Source organism: Drosophila miranda, assembly GCF_003369915.1.
Source record: "Drosophila miranda strain MSH22 chromosome Y unlocalized genomic scaffold, D.miranda_PacBio2.1 Contig_Y1_pilon, whole genome shotgun sequence".
Taxonomy (NCBI): Eukaryota; Metazoa; Arthropoda; class Insecta; order Diptera; family Drosophilidae; genus Drosophila; species Drosophila miranda.
The window spans coordinates 36,173,024-36,189,234 of NW_022881603.1; positions in this window are offsets into that span (position 1 = coordinate 36,173,024).

The following is a 16,211-nucleotide window of genomic DNA, read 5'->3' on the forward strand; positions in this document are numbered from 1 at the left end:
CTATTAAGCCTAGAGTAACCAAATTTGGTATCCGCACTCCTGTTAGATCTTACTATAAAACGTGTATCTCAAAATTTCGCCCCACCCCCTTCTGCCCACACAAAGGACGAAAATCTGTTGCATCCACAATATTGCACATTCGAGAAAACTAAAAACGCAGAATCATAGATAATGACCATATCTATCAGATTGCTGAATCTGGATCAGATCAGATCATTTTTATAGCCAATAGGAACAAATCAATTTGCACTGGCTACGCAGCGCCCGACGTCACGCTCAGACTGATTTTCTGTCTCTCTCGAGTTATTGGGACGATTTTTCACGAATCTAGCCTTGTGCGTCGGGCTACCGTCTTGCTATAAAGTGATCTCGGATGTGGGGAAGACACATTTCTCTATAAAATTTGACAAAATGGGTTCCTAAATATGAAGATAATACTCTTTCTTCATTATTCCATCGTTTTTTAACCAATTGGAGAACGTTCCACCAAGTGCAGCAGCCCTAAACCGTCAGGCTTCCTCTTCCATGCTTTATTGTTTCCTTAACTTGATGATTTTTCAGCTTTCCACATGAGCGGTATCAGTAGTTTTCATTTCGATTAGACTTAAAACTATTTATTTTGGTATATCTCACCCAATTCACTTCTTAAAATCTTCCGTGGTCCAGTTCCTATGCTCCTCGCTAAATATAAGATGCGCAGCCACTTTTTGTGAGAGAGGGCAGGTTTTCTCTGGCTATCTGCCGGTGTCAGGCCGATCGTACGCAGAGCGTCCACTCATGGAACGTTCTCCAATTGGTTAAAATCGATGGAATAATGAAGAAAGAGTATTATCTTCATATTTAGGAACCCATTTTGTCAAATTTTATAGAGAAATGTGTCTTCCCCACATCCGAGATCACTTTATAGCAAGACGGTAGCCCGACGCACAAGGCTAGATTCGTGAAAAATCGTCCCAATAACTCGAGTTTTCACTTAATCCAGTGGCCTGCTCAGTGGCCCAGATCTAAATCCCATTGAAAATCGATGGGCTCTGTTTAAAAAACACTGGAAAAGTAGGAGTCTGCACCAAAGGGATTGGGAGAGTCTTTGGGAGCGCGAGAGGTCGGAGTGGCGCATGATACCTTGCCAGCACCTACTAAATTTAGTCGAGAGCATGCCAATACTTATTCGGAATATGATAAAAGCTAAGGCCCTTTGGAACAAATATTTTTAAAAAATTATTAAAGTAAAAAAATTTGAAACGTGCAAAAGTGGATACATGCTCTTTTTTTGAAAAAATTAAAATCTCTTAAGGAAAAGGATCTCTTTGAATTGAAATTGTTGTCTTTTTTCATTCTTAATAAATTAATAAATCTTTAAAAAAACGAGGGGGAACGTTGTGAGTTGCTGCGGAGACCACAACTCTACAGTTACTGCCGGTTACGCCAACAGCGGAGCGGCTTCATACATATTTGTCTTATCAGCAAAATCGAGACGGCAAGAGCCGTATGTACATATGTGTATATATATATATGCTTCAAGTGGTCAGCGTGGGAATGCTGACTTAGCTTAGCGCATAAGCGGCGATCATATTGCACGCTCACTTGAAATGGTTTTTTTTGTGTACTGCAACAATGTGTGGCTGATATATTTATTGTTAACCGTTGGGTACAGTGTACACTCAATATATGCACATATTACATCTCCCTCCTTTTGAAAAATAACGTAACTAAATGTATGTAGTTATTTTACTTAAATTTATTTTATATATATAAAAAATTCTTTGATTTGAGGATTTTTATACCCGATACTCAAAATCAGTATTGGGGTATATTAGATTTGTGGTAAAAGTGGATGTTTGTAACGTCCAGAAGGAATCGTTTCCGACCCCATAAAGTATATATATTCTTGATCAGCATCAATAGCCGAGTCGATTGAGCCCTGTCTGTCTGTCCGTCTGTCCGTCCGTCCGTCCGTCCGTCCGTCCGTCCGTCCGTCCGTCCGTCCGTCCGTCCGTCCCCTTCAGCGCCTAGTGCTCAAAGACTATAAGAGCTAGAGCAACGATGTTTTGGATCCAGACTTCTGTGATATGTCACTGCTACAAAAATATTTCAAATCTTCGCCCCGCCCACTTCCGCCCCTACAAAGGACGAAAATCTGTGGCATCCACATTTTTTAAGATACGATAAAACCAAAAACGCAGAATCGGTGAGGATGACCATATCTTCTACAGTGCAAGATCTGAACCAGATCGTATAATGATTATAGCCAGAATCAAGAAAACAATTTCATTCTTTCTCGCTCTGTCTCTCTCTAACACACAGGTTTCATGGTCGGTTTTGCCAATTGCAAAATATGAGTTCATGGATCTCAGAACCTATAAGAGCCAGAGCAACCAAATTTGGTATCCACACTCCTGTGATATCGGACCTTGACCGTTTCGTGTCCAAATTTCGCCACACCCCCTTCCGCCCCCGCAAAGGACGAAAATCTGGGGCATCCACAAATCTCAGAGACTATTAAGGCTAGAGTAACCAAACTTGGCACACAAACTCCTTTAAGATGTCACTATAAAACCTATATCTCAAAATTTCGCCCCACCTTCTTCTGCCCCCACAAAGGACGAAAATCTGTTGCATCCACAATATTGCAGATTCGAGAAAACTAAAAACGCAGAATCATAGATAATGACCATATCTATCAGATTGCTGAATCTGGACCAGATCAGATAATTTTTATAGCCAAAAGGAACAAATCAATTTGCACTGGCTACGCAGCGCCCGACGTCACGCTCAGACTGATTTTCTGTCTCTCTCGCACGCACTCTTTGTCGTGTCGTTTAATATTAGCGGCGTCTGCCGGAGGAGAGCCATACTGACTTAGTATCGGGTATAACCGTAGAGTTGCGGTGTCCGCAGCAACTCACAACGTTCCCCCTCGTTTTTTTTTAAGATTCATTAATTTATTAAGAATGAAAAAAGACAACAATTTCAATTTAAAGAGATCCTTTTCCTTAAGAGATTTTAATTTTTTCAAAAAAAGAGCATTTATCCACTTTTGCACGTTTCAAATTTTTTTACTTTAATAATTTTTTAAAAATATTTGTTCCAAAGGGCCTTAGCTTTTATCATATTCCGAATAAGTATTGGCATGCTCTCGACTAAATTTAGTAGGTGCTGGCAAGGTATCATGCGCCACTCCGACCTCTCGCGCTCCCAAAGACTCTCCCAATCCCTTTGGTGCAGACTCCTACTTTTCCAGTGTTTTAAAAACAGAGCCCATCGATTTTCAATGGGATTTAGATCTGGGCCACTGAGCAGGCCACTGGATTAAGTGAAAACTCGAGTTATTGGGACGATTTTTCACGAATCTAGCCTTGTGCGTCGGGCTACCGTCTTGCTATAAAGTGATCTCGGATGTGGGGAAGACACATTTCTCTATAAAATTTGACAAAATGGGTTCCTAAATATGAAGATAATACTCTTTCTTCATTATTCCATCGTTTTTTAACCAATTGGAGAACGTTCCACCAAGTGCAGCAGCCCTACACCGTCAGGCTTCCTCTTCCATGCTTTATTGTTTCCTTAACTTGATGATTTTTCAGCTTTCCACATGAGCGGTATCAGTAGTTTTCATTTCGATTAGACTTAAAACTATTTATTTTGGTATATCTGACCCAATTAACTTCTTAAAATCTTCCGTGGTCCAGTTCCTATGCTCCTCGCTAAATATAAGATGCGCAGCCACTTTTTGTGAGAGAGGGCAGGTTTTCTCTGGCTATCTGCCGGTGTCAGGCCGATCGTACGCAGAGCGTCCACTCATGGAACGTTCTCCAATTGGTTAAAATCGATGGAATAATGAAGAAAGAGTATTATCTTCATATTTAGGAACCCATTTTCTCAAATTTTATAGAGAAATGTGTCTTCCCCACATCCGAGATCACTTTATAGCAAGACGGTAGCCCGACGCACAAGGCTAGATTCGTGAAAAATCGTCCCAATAACTCGAGTTTTCACTTAATCCAGTGGCCTGCTCAGTGGCCCAGATCTAAATTACATTGAAAATCGATGGGCTCTGTTTAAAAAACACTGGAAAAGTAGGAGTCTGCACCAAAGGGATTGGGAGAGTCTTTGGGAGCGCGAGAGGTCGGAGTGGCGCATGATACCTTGCCAGCACCTACTAAATTTAGTCGAGAGCATGCCAATACTTATTCGGAATATGATAAAAGCTAAGGCCCTTTGGAACAAATATTTTTAAAAAATTATTAAAGTAAAAAAATTTGAAACGTGCAAAAGTGGATACATGCTCTTTTTTTGAAAAAATTAAAATCTCTTAAGGAAAAGGATCTCTTTGAATTGAAATTGTTGTCTTTTTTCATTCTTAATAAATTAATAAATCTTTAAAAAAACGAGGGGGAACGTTGTGAGTTGCTGCGGAGACCACAACTCTACAGTTACTGCCGGTTACGCCAACAGCGGAGCGGCTTCATACATATTTGTCTTATCAGCATAATCGAGACGGCAAGAGCCGTATGTACATATGTGTATATATATATATGCTTCAAGTGGTCAGCGTGGGAATGCTGACTTAGCTTAGCGCATAAGCGGCGATCATATTGCACGCTCACTTGAAATGGTTTTGTTTGTGTACTGCAACAATGTGTTGCTGATATATTTATTGTTAACCGTTGGGTACAGTGTACACTCAATATATGCACATATTACATCTCCCTCCTTTTGAAAAATAACGTAACTAAATGTATGTAGTTATTTTACTTAAATTTATTTTATATATATAAAAAATTCTTTGATTTGAGGATTTTTATACCCGATACTCAAAATCAGTATTGGGGTATATTAGATTTGTGGTAAAAGTGGATGTTTGTAACGTCCAGAAGGAATCGTTTCCGACCCCATAAAGTATATATATTCTTGATCAGCATCAATAGCCGAGTCGATTGAGCCCTGTCTGTCTGTCCGTCTGTCCGTCCGTCCGACCGTCCGTCCGTCCGTCCGTCCGTCCGTCCGTCCCCTTCAGCGCCTAGTGCTCAAAGACTATAAGAGCTAGAGCAACGATGTTTTGGATCCAGACTTCTGTGATATGTCACTGCTACAAAAATATTTCAAAACTTCGCCCCGCCCACTTCCGCCCCTACAAAGGACGAAAATCTGTGGCATCCACATTTTTTAAGATACGATAAAACCAAAAACGCAGAATCGGTGAGGATGACCATATCTTCTACAGTGCAAGATCTGAACCAGATCGTATAATGATTATAGCCAGAATCAAGAAAACAATTTCATTCTTTCTCGCTCTGTCTCTCTCTAACACACAGGTTTCATGGTCGGTTTTGCCAATTGCAAAATATGAGTTCAAGGATCTCAGAACCTATAAGAGCCAGAGCAACCAAATTTGGTATCCACACTCCTGTGATATCGGACCTTGACCGTTTCGTGTCCAAATTTCGCCCCACCCCCTTCCGCCCCCACAAAAGACGAAAATCTGTTGCATCCACAATATTGCACATTCGAGAAAACTAAAAATGCAGAATCATAGATAATGACCATATCTATCAGATTGCTGAATCTGGATCAGATCGGATCATTTTTGTAGCCAAAAGCAAGAAATCAATTTTCAGTGGCTACGCAGCGCCCGACGTCACGCTCAGACTGATTTTCTGTCTCTCTCGCACGCACTCTTTGTCGTGTGGTTCAATATTAGCGGCGTCTGCCGCATACTGACTTAGTATCGGGTATAACTGTAGAGTTGCGGTGTCCGCAGCAACTCACAACGTTCCCCCTCGTTTGTATTTGTAATTTAATTATTATACCCGATACTCAAAATGAGGTATTGGGGTATATTAGATTTGTGGTAAAAGTGGATGTGTGTAACGTCCAGAAGGAATCGTTTCCGACCCCATAAGGTATATATATTCTTGATCAGCATCAATAGCCGAGTCGATTGAGCCATGTCTGTCTGTCCGTCTGTCCGTCTGTCCGTCCGTCCGTCTGTCCGTCTGTCCGTCCCCTTCAGCGCCTAGTGCTCAAAGACTATAAGAGCGAGAGCAACGATGTTTTGGATCCAGACTTCTGTGATATGTCACTGCTACAAGAATATTTCAAAACTTTGCCCCGCCCACTTCCGCCCCCACAAAGGTCGAAAATCTGTGGCATCCACAATTTCGACGATACGAGAAAACTAAAAACGCAGAATCGTAGAGGATGAATATATCTTATAGAGCGCAAAATCTGAACCAGATCGTATAATTATTATAGCCAGAATCAAGAAAACAATTTCATTCTTTCTCGCTCTGTCTCTCTCTAACACACAGGTTTCATGGTCTGTTTTGCCAATTGCAAAATATGAGTTCAAGGATCTCAGAACCTATAAGAGCCATAGCAACCAAATTTGGTATCCACACTCCTGTGATATCGGACCTTGACCGTTTTGTGTCCAAATTTCGCCACACCCCCTTCCGCCCCCGCAAAGGACGAAAATCTGGGGCATCCACAAATCTCAGATACTATTAAGGCTAGAATAACCAAATTTGGTATCCGCACTTCTGTTAGATCTCACTATAAAACGTATATCTTAGAATTTCGCCCCACCCCCTTCCGCCCCCACAAAAGACGAAAATCTGTTGCATCCACAATATTGCACATTCGAGAAAACTAAAAACGCAGAATCATAGATAATGACCATATCTATCAGATTGCTGAATGTGGATCAGATCGGATCATTTTTGTAGCCAAAAGCAAGAAATCAATTTTCAGTGGCTACGCAGCGCCCGACGTCACGCTCAGACTGATTTTCTGTCTCTCTCGCACGCACTCTTTGTCGTGTGGTTCAATATTAGCGGCGTCTGCCGCATACTGACTTAGTATCGGGTATAACTGTAGAGTTGCGGTGTCCGCAGCAACTCACAACGTTCCCCTCGTTTGTATTTGTAATTTAATTATTATACCCGATACTCAAAATGAGGTATTGGGGTATATTAGATTTGTGGTAAAAGTGGATGTGTGTAACGTCCAGAAGGAATCGTTTCCGACCCCATAAAGTATATATATTCTTGATCAGCATCAATAGCCGAGTCGATTGAACCATGTCTGTCTGTCCGTCTGTCCGTCCGTCCATCTGTCCGTCCCCTTCAGCGCCTAGTGCTCAAAGACTATAAGAGCTAGAGCAACGATGTTTTGTATCCAGACTTCTGTGATATGTCACTGCTACAAAAATATTTCAAAATTTCGCCCCGCCCACTTCCGCCCCCACAAAAGACGAAAATCTGTGGCATCCACATTTTTAAAGATACGATAAAACCAAAAACGCAGAAGCGTAGAGGATGGCTATATGTTCTAGAGTGTAAAATCTCAACCAGATCGTATAATTATTATAGCCAGAATCAAGAAAACAATTTCATTCTTTCTCGCTCTGTCTCTCTCTATCACACAGGTTTCATGGTCGGCTTTGCCAATTGCAAAATATGAGTTCAAGGATCTCAGAACCTATAAGAGCCAGAGCAACCAAATTTGGTATCCACACTCCTGTGATATCGGACCTTGACCGTTTCGTGTCCAAATTTCGCCACACCCCCTTCCGCCCCCGCAAAGGACGAAAATCTGGGGCATCCACACATCTCAGAGACTATTAAGGCTAGAGTAACCAAATTTGGTATCCGCACTTCTGTTAGATCTCACTATAAAACGTATATCTCAGAATTTCGCTCCACCGCCTTCCGCCCCCACAAAGAACGAAAATCTGTTGCATCCACAATATTGCACATTCGAGAAAACTAAAAACGCAGAATCATAGATAACGACCATATCTATCAGATCGCTGAATCTGGACCAGATCAGATAATTTTTATAGCCAAAAGGAACAAATCAATTTGCACTGGCTACGCAGCGCCCGACGTCACGCTCAGACTGATTTTCTGTCTCTCTCGCCCGCACTCTTTGTCGTGTCGTTTAATATTAGCGGCGTCTGCCGGAGGAGAGCCATACTGACTTAGTATCGGGTATAACTGTAGAGTTGCGGTGTCCGCAGCAACTCACAACGGGGGGCTGCGTAGCCAGTGCAAATTGATTTGTTCCTTTTGGCTATAAAAATGATCTGATCTGATCCAGATTCAGCAATCTGTTAGATATGGTCATTTTCTATGATTCTGCGTTTTTTATACCCGATACTCAAAATGAGTATTGGGGTATATTAGATTTGTGGTAAAAGTGGATGTGTGTAACGTCCAGAAGGAATCGTTTCCGACCCCATAAAGTATATATATTCTTGATCAGCATCAATAGCCGAGTCGATTGAGCCCTGTCTGTCTGTCCGTCTGTCCGTCCGTCCGTCCGTCCGTCCGTCCGTCCGTCCGTCCGTCCGTCCGTCCGTCCTTCCGTCCGTCCGTCCGTCCCCTTCAGCGCCTAGTGCTCAAAGACTATAAGATCTAGAGCAACGATGTTTTGGATCCAGACTTCTGTGATATGTCACTGCTACAAAAATATTTCAAAACTTCGCCCCACCCCCTTCCGCCCCCACAAAAGACGAAAATCTGTTGCATCCACAATATTGCACATTCGAGAAAACTAAAAACGCAGAATCATAGATAACGACCATATCTATCAGATTGCTGAATCTGGACCAGATCAGATAATTTTTATAGCCAAAAGGAACAAATCATTTTGCACTGGCTACGCAGCGCCCGACGTCACGCTCAGACTGATTTTCTGTCTCTCTCGCACGCACTCTTTGTCGTGTCGTTTAATATTAGCGGCGTCTCCCGGGGGAGAGCCATACTGACTTAGTATCGGGTATAACTGTAGAGTTGCGGTGTCCGCAGCAACTCACAACGTTCCCTCTCGTTTTGACTTGGGTAGTGGACCAATTGTATCCACTATCACTCTGTCAAAAGCCTTCATCGGGGTTTCTGTAATTGTTAAAGGGGTCTTTATATTTGTTGTTGTTTTTGCTGTTTGACATTTCTGACATTTCCGGATGTGCTCTGTTATATCGCGAGTCATACCTTTCCAGTAATAATGTCTTTTGACCTTGGCCAAGGTTTTTGTAATGCCTGTGTGACCTCCTTGTACTGGATCATCATGTAGTGTAGACAATATAGCTTCTTTCTCTTTAACATTTGTTAATGTGGTCACCGGGTTGAGTAGCGCTACTCTCAATGTTTTCAATATTTTATTGCCCATAATTTTGAAATTATCTATTGAAACCTTTTCAAAGATATTTTCCCACGGTGCCATTTTCAATTGGCTGATTTTTAATATACCGGCTTCTTTTTCTAGCCTTGGAAATAGTTGTCCTGAGTCAATATTTCCATTATTAGTATATAAATCTCCAATATCAATTCTTGCTATAATTTTCTTACCATGTTTAAAGAAACATAGCATATCTTTTATATGCAAGGTCACTACTTTACGTACTTCATCATTATTAATGACTTCGTATACGTTGGGCTGAGAAGCTGTTTCGGTAGATTGCTTTGGCATCTCTACTTTGTTGTTTTCTGCGCAGAATTTTTGTCTACTTTGATACCTGGTAGTGACTTTCAGGACTTTATTTTGTATGTCTTTTAGTTCAGATATTGTTATCCGTGACAATGCATCGGCTACAAAATTATCTTTGCCTCTTATAATGATATAGCCAGAATCAAGAAAACAATTTCATTCTTTCTCGCTCTGTCTCTCTCTAACACACAGGTTTCATGGTCGGCTTTGCCAATTGCAAAATATGAGTTCAAGGATCTCAGAACCTATAAGATCCAGAACAACCAAATTTGGTATCCACACTCCTGTGATATCGGACCTTGACCATTTCGTGTCCAAATTTCGCCACACCCCCTTCCGCCCCCGCAAAGGACGAAAATCTGGGGCATCCACAAATCTCAGAGACTATTAAGGATAGAGTAACCAAATTTGGTATCCGCACTTCTGTTAGATCTCACTATAAAACGTATATCTCAGAATTTCGCCCCACCCCCTTCTGCCCACACAAAGGACGAAAATCTGTTAAATCCACAATATTGCACATTCGAGAAAACTAAAAACGCAGAATCATAGATAATGACCATATCTATCAGATTGCTGAATCTGGACCAGATCAGATCATTTTTATAGCCAAAAGGAACAATTCAATTTGCACTGGCTACGCAGCGCCCGACGTCACGATCAGACTGATTTTCTTTCTATCTCGCACGCACTCTTTGTCGTATCGTTTAATATTAGCGGCGTCTGCCGGAGGAGAGCCATACTGACTTAGTATCGGGTATAACTGTAGAGTTGCGGTGTCCGCAGCAACTCACAACGTTCCCCCTCGTAATGTTTTTATACCCGATACTCAAAATGAGTATTGGGGTATATTAGATTTGTGGTAAAAGTGGATGTGTGTAACGTCCAGAAGGAATCGTTTCCGACCCCATAAAGTATATATATTCTTGATCAGCATCAATAGCCGAGTCGATTGAGCCATGTCTGTCTGTCCGTCTGTCCGTCCGTCCATCTGTCCGTCCCCTTCAGCGCCTAGTGCTCAAAGACTATAAGAGCTAGAGCAACGATGTTTTGTATCCAGACTTCTGCGATATGACACTGCTACAAAAATATTTCAAAACTTCGCGCTGCCCACTTCCGCCCCCACAAAGGACAAAAATCTGTGGCATCCACATTTTTAAAGATACGATAAAACCAAAAACGCAGAATCGTAGAGGATGACTATATGGTTTAGAATGTAAGATCTCAACCAGATCGTATAATTATTATAGCCAGAATCAAGAAAACAATTTCATTCTTTCTCGCTCTGTCTCTCTCTAACACACAGGTTTCATGGTCGGTTTTGCCAATTGCAAAATATGAGTTCAAGGATCTCAGAACCTATAAGAGCCAGAGCAACCAAATTTGGTATCCACACGCCTGTGATATCGGACCGTGACCGTTTCGTGTCCAATTTTCGCCACACCCCCTTCCGCCCCCGCAAAGGACGAAAATCTGGGGCATCCACAAATCTCAGAGACTATTAAGGCTAGAGTAACCAAATTTGGTATCCGCACTTCTGTTAGATCTCACTATAAAACGTATATCTCAGAATTTCGCCCCACCCCCTTCTGCCCACACAAAGGACGAAAATCTGTTAAATCCACAATATTGCACATTCGAGAAAACTAAAAACGCAGAATCATAGATAATGACCATATCTATCAGATTGCTGAATCTGGACCAGATCAGATCATTTTTATAGCCAAAAGGAACAAATCAATTTGCACTGGCTACGCAGCGCCCGACGTCACGCTCAGACTGATTTTCTGTCTCTCTCGCACGCACTCTTTGTCGTGTGGTTCAATATTAGCGGCGTCTGCCGCAGGAGAGCCATACTGACTTAGTATCGGGTATAACTGTAGAGTTGCGGTGTCCGCAGCAACTCACAACGTTCCCCCTCGTAATGTTTTTATACCCGATACTCAAAATGAGTATTGGGGTATATTAGATTTGTGGTAAAAGTGGATGTGTGTAACGTCCAGAAGGAATCGTTTCCGACCCCATAAAAAATGTAAGATCTCAACCAGATCGTATAATTATTATAGCCAGAATCAAGAAAACAATTTCATTCTTTCTCGCTCTGTCTCTCTCTAACACACAGGTTTCATGGTCGGTTTTGCCAATTGCAAAATATGAGTTCAAGGATCTCAGAACCTATAAAAGCCAGAGCAACCAAATTTGGTATCCACACTCCTGTGATATCGGACCTTGACCATTTTGTGTCAAAATTTCGCCACACCCCCTTCCGCCCCCGCAAAGGACGAAAATCTGAGGCATCCACAAATCTCAGAGACTATTAAGGCTAGAGTAACCAAATTTGGTACGCAAACTCCTTTAAGATGTCACTATAAAACGTATATCTCAAAATTTCGCCCCACCCCCTTCTGCCCCCACAAAGGACGAAAATCTGTTGCATCCACAATATTGCAGATTCGAGAAAACTAAAAACGCAGAATCATAGATAATGACCATATCTATCAGACTGGTGAATCTGGATCAGATCGGATCATTTTTATTCCCAAAAGGAACAAATCAATTTGCACTGGCTACGCAGCGCCCGACGTCACGATCAGACTGATTTTCTGTCTCTCTCGCACGCACTCTTTGTCGTGTCGTTTAATATTAGCGGCGTCTGCCGGAGGAGATCCATACTGACTTAGTATCGGGTATAACTGTAGAGTTGCGGTGTCCGCAGCAACTCACAACGTTCCCCCTCGTAATGTTTTTATACCCGATACTCAACATGAGTATTGGGGGATATTAGATTTGTGGTAAAAGTGGATGTGTGTAACGTCCAGAAGGAATCGTTTCCGACCCCATAAAGAATGTAAGATCTCAACCAGATCGTATAATTATTATAGCCAGAATCAAGAAAACAATTTCATTCTTTCTCGCTCTGTCTCTCTCTAACACACAGGTTTCATGGTCGGTTTTGCCAAATGCAAAATATGAGTTCAAGGATCTCAGAACCTATAAAAGCCAGAGCAACCAAATTTGGTATCCACACTCCTGTGATATCGGACCTTGACCATTTTGTGTCAAAATTTCGCCACACCCCCTTCCGCGCCCGCAAAGGACGAAAATCTGAGGCATCCACAAATCTCAGAGACTATTAAGGCTAGAGTAACCAAATTTGGTATCCGCACTTCTGTTAGATCTCACTATAAAACGTTTATCTCAGAATTTCGCCCCACCCCCTTCCGCCCCCACAAAGGACGAAAATCTGTTGCATCCACAATATTGCAGATTCGAGAAAACTAAAAACGCAGAATCATAGATAATGACCATATCTATCAGATTGCTGAATCTGGACCAGATCCGATCATTTTTATAGCCAAAAGGAACAAATCAATTTGCACTGGCTACGCAGCGCCCGACGTCACGCTCAGACTGATTTTCTGTCTCTCTCGCACGCACTCTTTGTCGTGTCGTTTAATATTAGCGGCGTCTGCCGCATACTGACTTAGTATCGGGTATAACTGTAGAGTTGCGGTGTCCGCAGCAACTCACAACGTTCCCTCTCGTTTTGACTTGGGTAGTGGACCAATTGTATCCACTATCACTCTGTCAAAAGCCTTCATCGGGGTTTCTGTAATTGTTAAAGGGGTCTTTATATTTGTTGTTGTTTTTGCTGTTTGACATTTCTGACATTTCCGGATGTGCTCTGTTATATCGCGAGTCATACCTTTTCAGTAATAATGTCTTTTGACCTTGGCCAAGGTTTTTGCAATGCCTGTGTGACCTCCTTGTACTGGATCATCATGTAGTGTAGACAATATAGCTTCTTTCTCTTTAACATTTGTTAATGTGGTCACCGGGTTGAGTAGCGCTACTCTCAATGTTTTCAATATTTTATTGCCCATAATTTTGAAATTATCTATTGAAACCTTTTCAAAGATATTTTCCCACGGTGCCATTTTCAATTGGCTGATTTTTAATACACCGGCTTCTTTTTCTAGCCTTGGAAATAGTTGTCCTAAGTCAATATTTCCATTATTAGTATATAAATCTCCAATATCAATTCTTGCTATAATTTTCTTACCATGTGTTCGGTCAAACTCCTTTAAGGAACAAGTATTCAAATGACCCTCGTAAAATAGAGAGCCTACGCTCACTTTTTGTATTTACTCACCATAATTGTACTAAATTCACCACTGTATTCTCTCTCTTATGCCCAGTACTCAAGCACAAAGATTTGTAATAAATAGTTATTCCCTAATACTCAACTGGATCGATCGACTTTTCTCTTTCTTGTATAGACTTTGATTCGTTTGCAGAAAAAACTAACACACCCCCATCCGTGAATTAACATTAATGCGGAAAACGCTCCGTGTACAAACATTTTGGCGCCCAACGTGGGGCATGTGTGTTATGTTAATTCTTCTGTGAACAATTAAACTAATCGCAATCTACAAAGGCAACAATTACAACATTCGCTCGTCTCGCAGCTGCAATCGAAAGTTCCGAAAACCGTATCAGAATTGTTCGTCTAGATCGCGGGATCGTTGTCCTCGCCTTGCTCTCGCCGTTCTCGCTTAATTTTATCATTCGCTTGTCACCCACAACGCATTCAACGGCGCTTGCATTCTCGGTTCGTTCGCTTTGCAGCTACCTGCTTTGGTCCATCGATCAACGCATTCTTTCTATTGGAATTCCACCGCTTCACTTTCATTTTGCTTTCGTTGCCGCTGCTGGAACTTTTGCTTTTGCTTTCACCGTTGGATTTGTGCTCTAGCTGCTGCTGCTTGCTGCGTTTTTTTGTTGTTGTTATTTTTGGAAGCTCTAGTTCTGTGTCAGCGTAATTACACTACACAACAAAATGACTACGCTCGAAGACTTAAAACGCCAACGGAGCAATATAAAACGAAATATAACTCGGATCAAATCTGTGGTAGATGCTAAATCAGAAACCCCGATATGCAATGATGAGTTTCGCTATCGGTTGAACATCTTAGAAACGTATTTCAAGAATGTTTTAAATGTCCAAGCTAATATTGAAGACCTTAGTCCGAATGATGAAGGACGGGCAGATTTGGAGGATACATACATAGCAATCAAGCTAGCCATTAAGGAAAAAATGGGAGGAGATCTGAACGCCAGCATTGTTGCGCCGGACTACCACCCACCGCCAGTGAAGTCATCGTTACCAAGGTTGTCGCTACCCTCTTTCGACGGAACATATGCAAACTATAAGAATTTCATTCACTCGTTCGAGCAAATTGTTGTGCGTGAGTCTGGATTGTCTAATATAGAAAAGTTTAATTATTTGCTGACCTGCCTCACGGGGCCGGCATTAGATACAATTCAGGCATTCCAGGTTACAAGCGAAAACTATCCGAAGGACCTAGCAAAACTCAAAAGCCGTTTTGATAATCCTACTCTTATATTTTTAGAAGGTATTGAGGCAACAGGCATCCGCTATATTAAGCACGCTGGAGTCCATCGGCAAACCTGAGAACATTGTTCACGCTATGGTTATATATATTATAATGGAAAAGTGTGATCAGCAAACTCGGAACAAGTGAAAGGAATCGCAGGACTACAAAACTCTGCCAACCTGGCTAGCATGCACACAGCTTTTGGAACGCCACTGTCAGTTTCTCCATTCGTCTGGAAACTCGGCTGCTACTTCGTCACAACGAAAGGCTGAATCCAATAAGTCAAATCGTCATTCTAATTACCAAATAAACTCGTCGTTTGCTATCACTAATCCGTCTTGTACATTTTTTTCTAGTTCTGGCCATAAGATCTCTAATTGCGCTCAGTTCAAGGCTATGAACAGCAACCAACGGTACGACAATGCAAAACGCCTCGGTCTCTGCATCAATTGTCTTGGAAATGGTCATAGAGTGGCGCAATGTTCATCGACTCATCGTTGCCGATCCTGTAATCGGAATCATCATTCATCTTTGCATCCCTCTCAGCCGCAACAGCCACCCCAATCATCAGCAGGACAATCTTCAACTACTGAACAGGTACTCCAACCAGCGCAACCCTCCTGGCAAACGGCTCATCAAGCTGCTTCACATTCTCATATGGAGATCGCAGCAGATGATCAAATTTTGTTGGCAACAGCTATGGTTTTGGTAAAGGATGCCACAGGTGAATACAAACTCGGTAGAGCGTTGCTTGATTCATGCTCTCAGGTTGATTTTGTAACCGAAACCTTTGCACAAAAGCTTCGCCTTCGTCGTGAAAAACACCACATTGGAATTCGCAGTATAGGAGACTCCCTTACTAGTTTGAAGGCTCGTACGACTACCTCTATTAAGTCACGTACTTCCGGCTATCAGCTCACTCTCCAGTTTGGAATCACATCCCATATTGCCTACCAGCCAGATAGTGAGATCGACATATCGAATTGGAACCTACCAGCTAACACTCCATTGGCTGACGAATCGTTCTATAGGACTAAACGTATTGATTTGTTACTGGGGACCGAAGCCTTCTATGGAGCTCTAGCTGTTGGCCAGATTCGCATTGGTCCAAATCTTCCCACTTTGCAGAAGACTCTTTTTGGTTGGGTTGTTGCTGGGAGGTACCAGCGGCAATATAACAGACAGCCACCATTGTGCTTGGCGACTGTAGAAGAGTCGATCGACAAGAATTTGCAGCAATTATGGAAAGTGGACTCATTTGTCGATCCAAGCGCTAGAATGCTCCCAAATCATCGTCGCTTTGAGGACCATTTCAGGGAC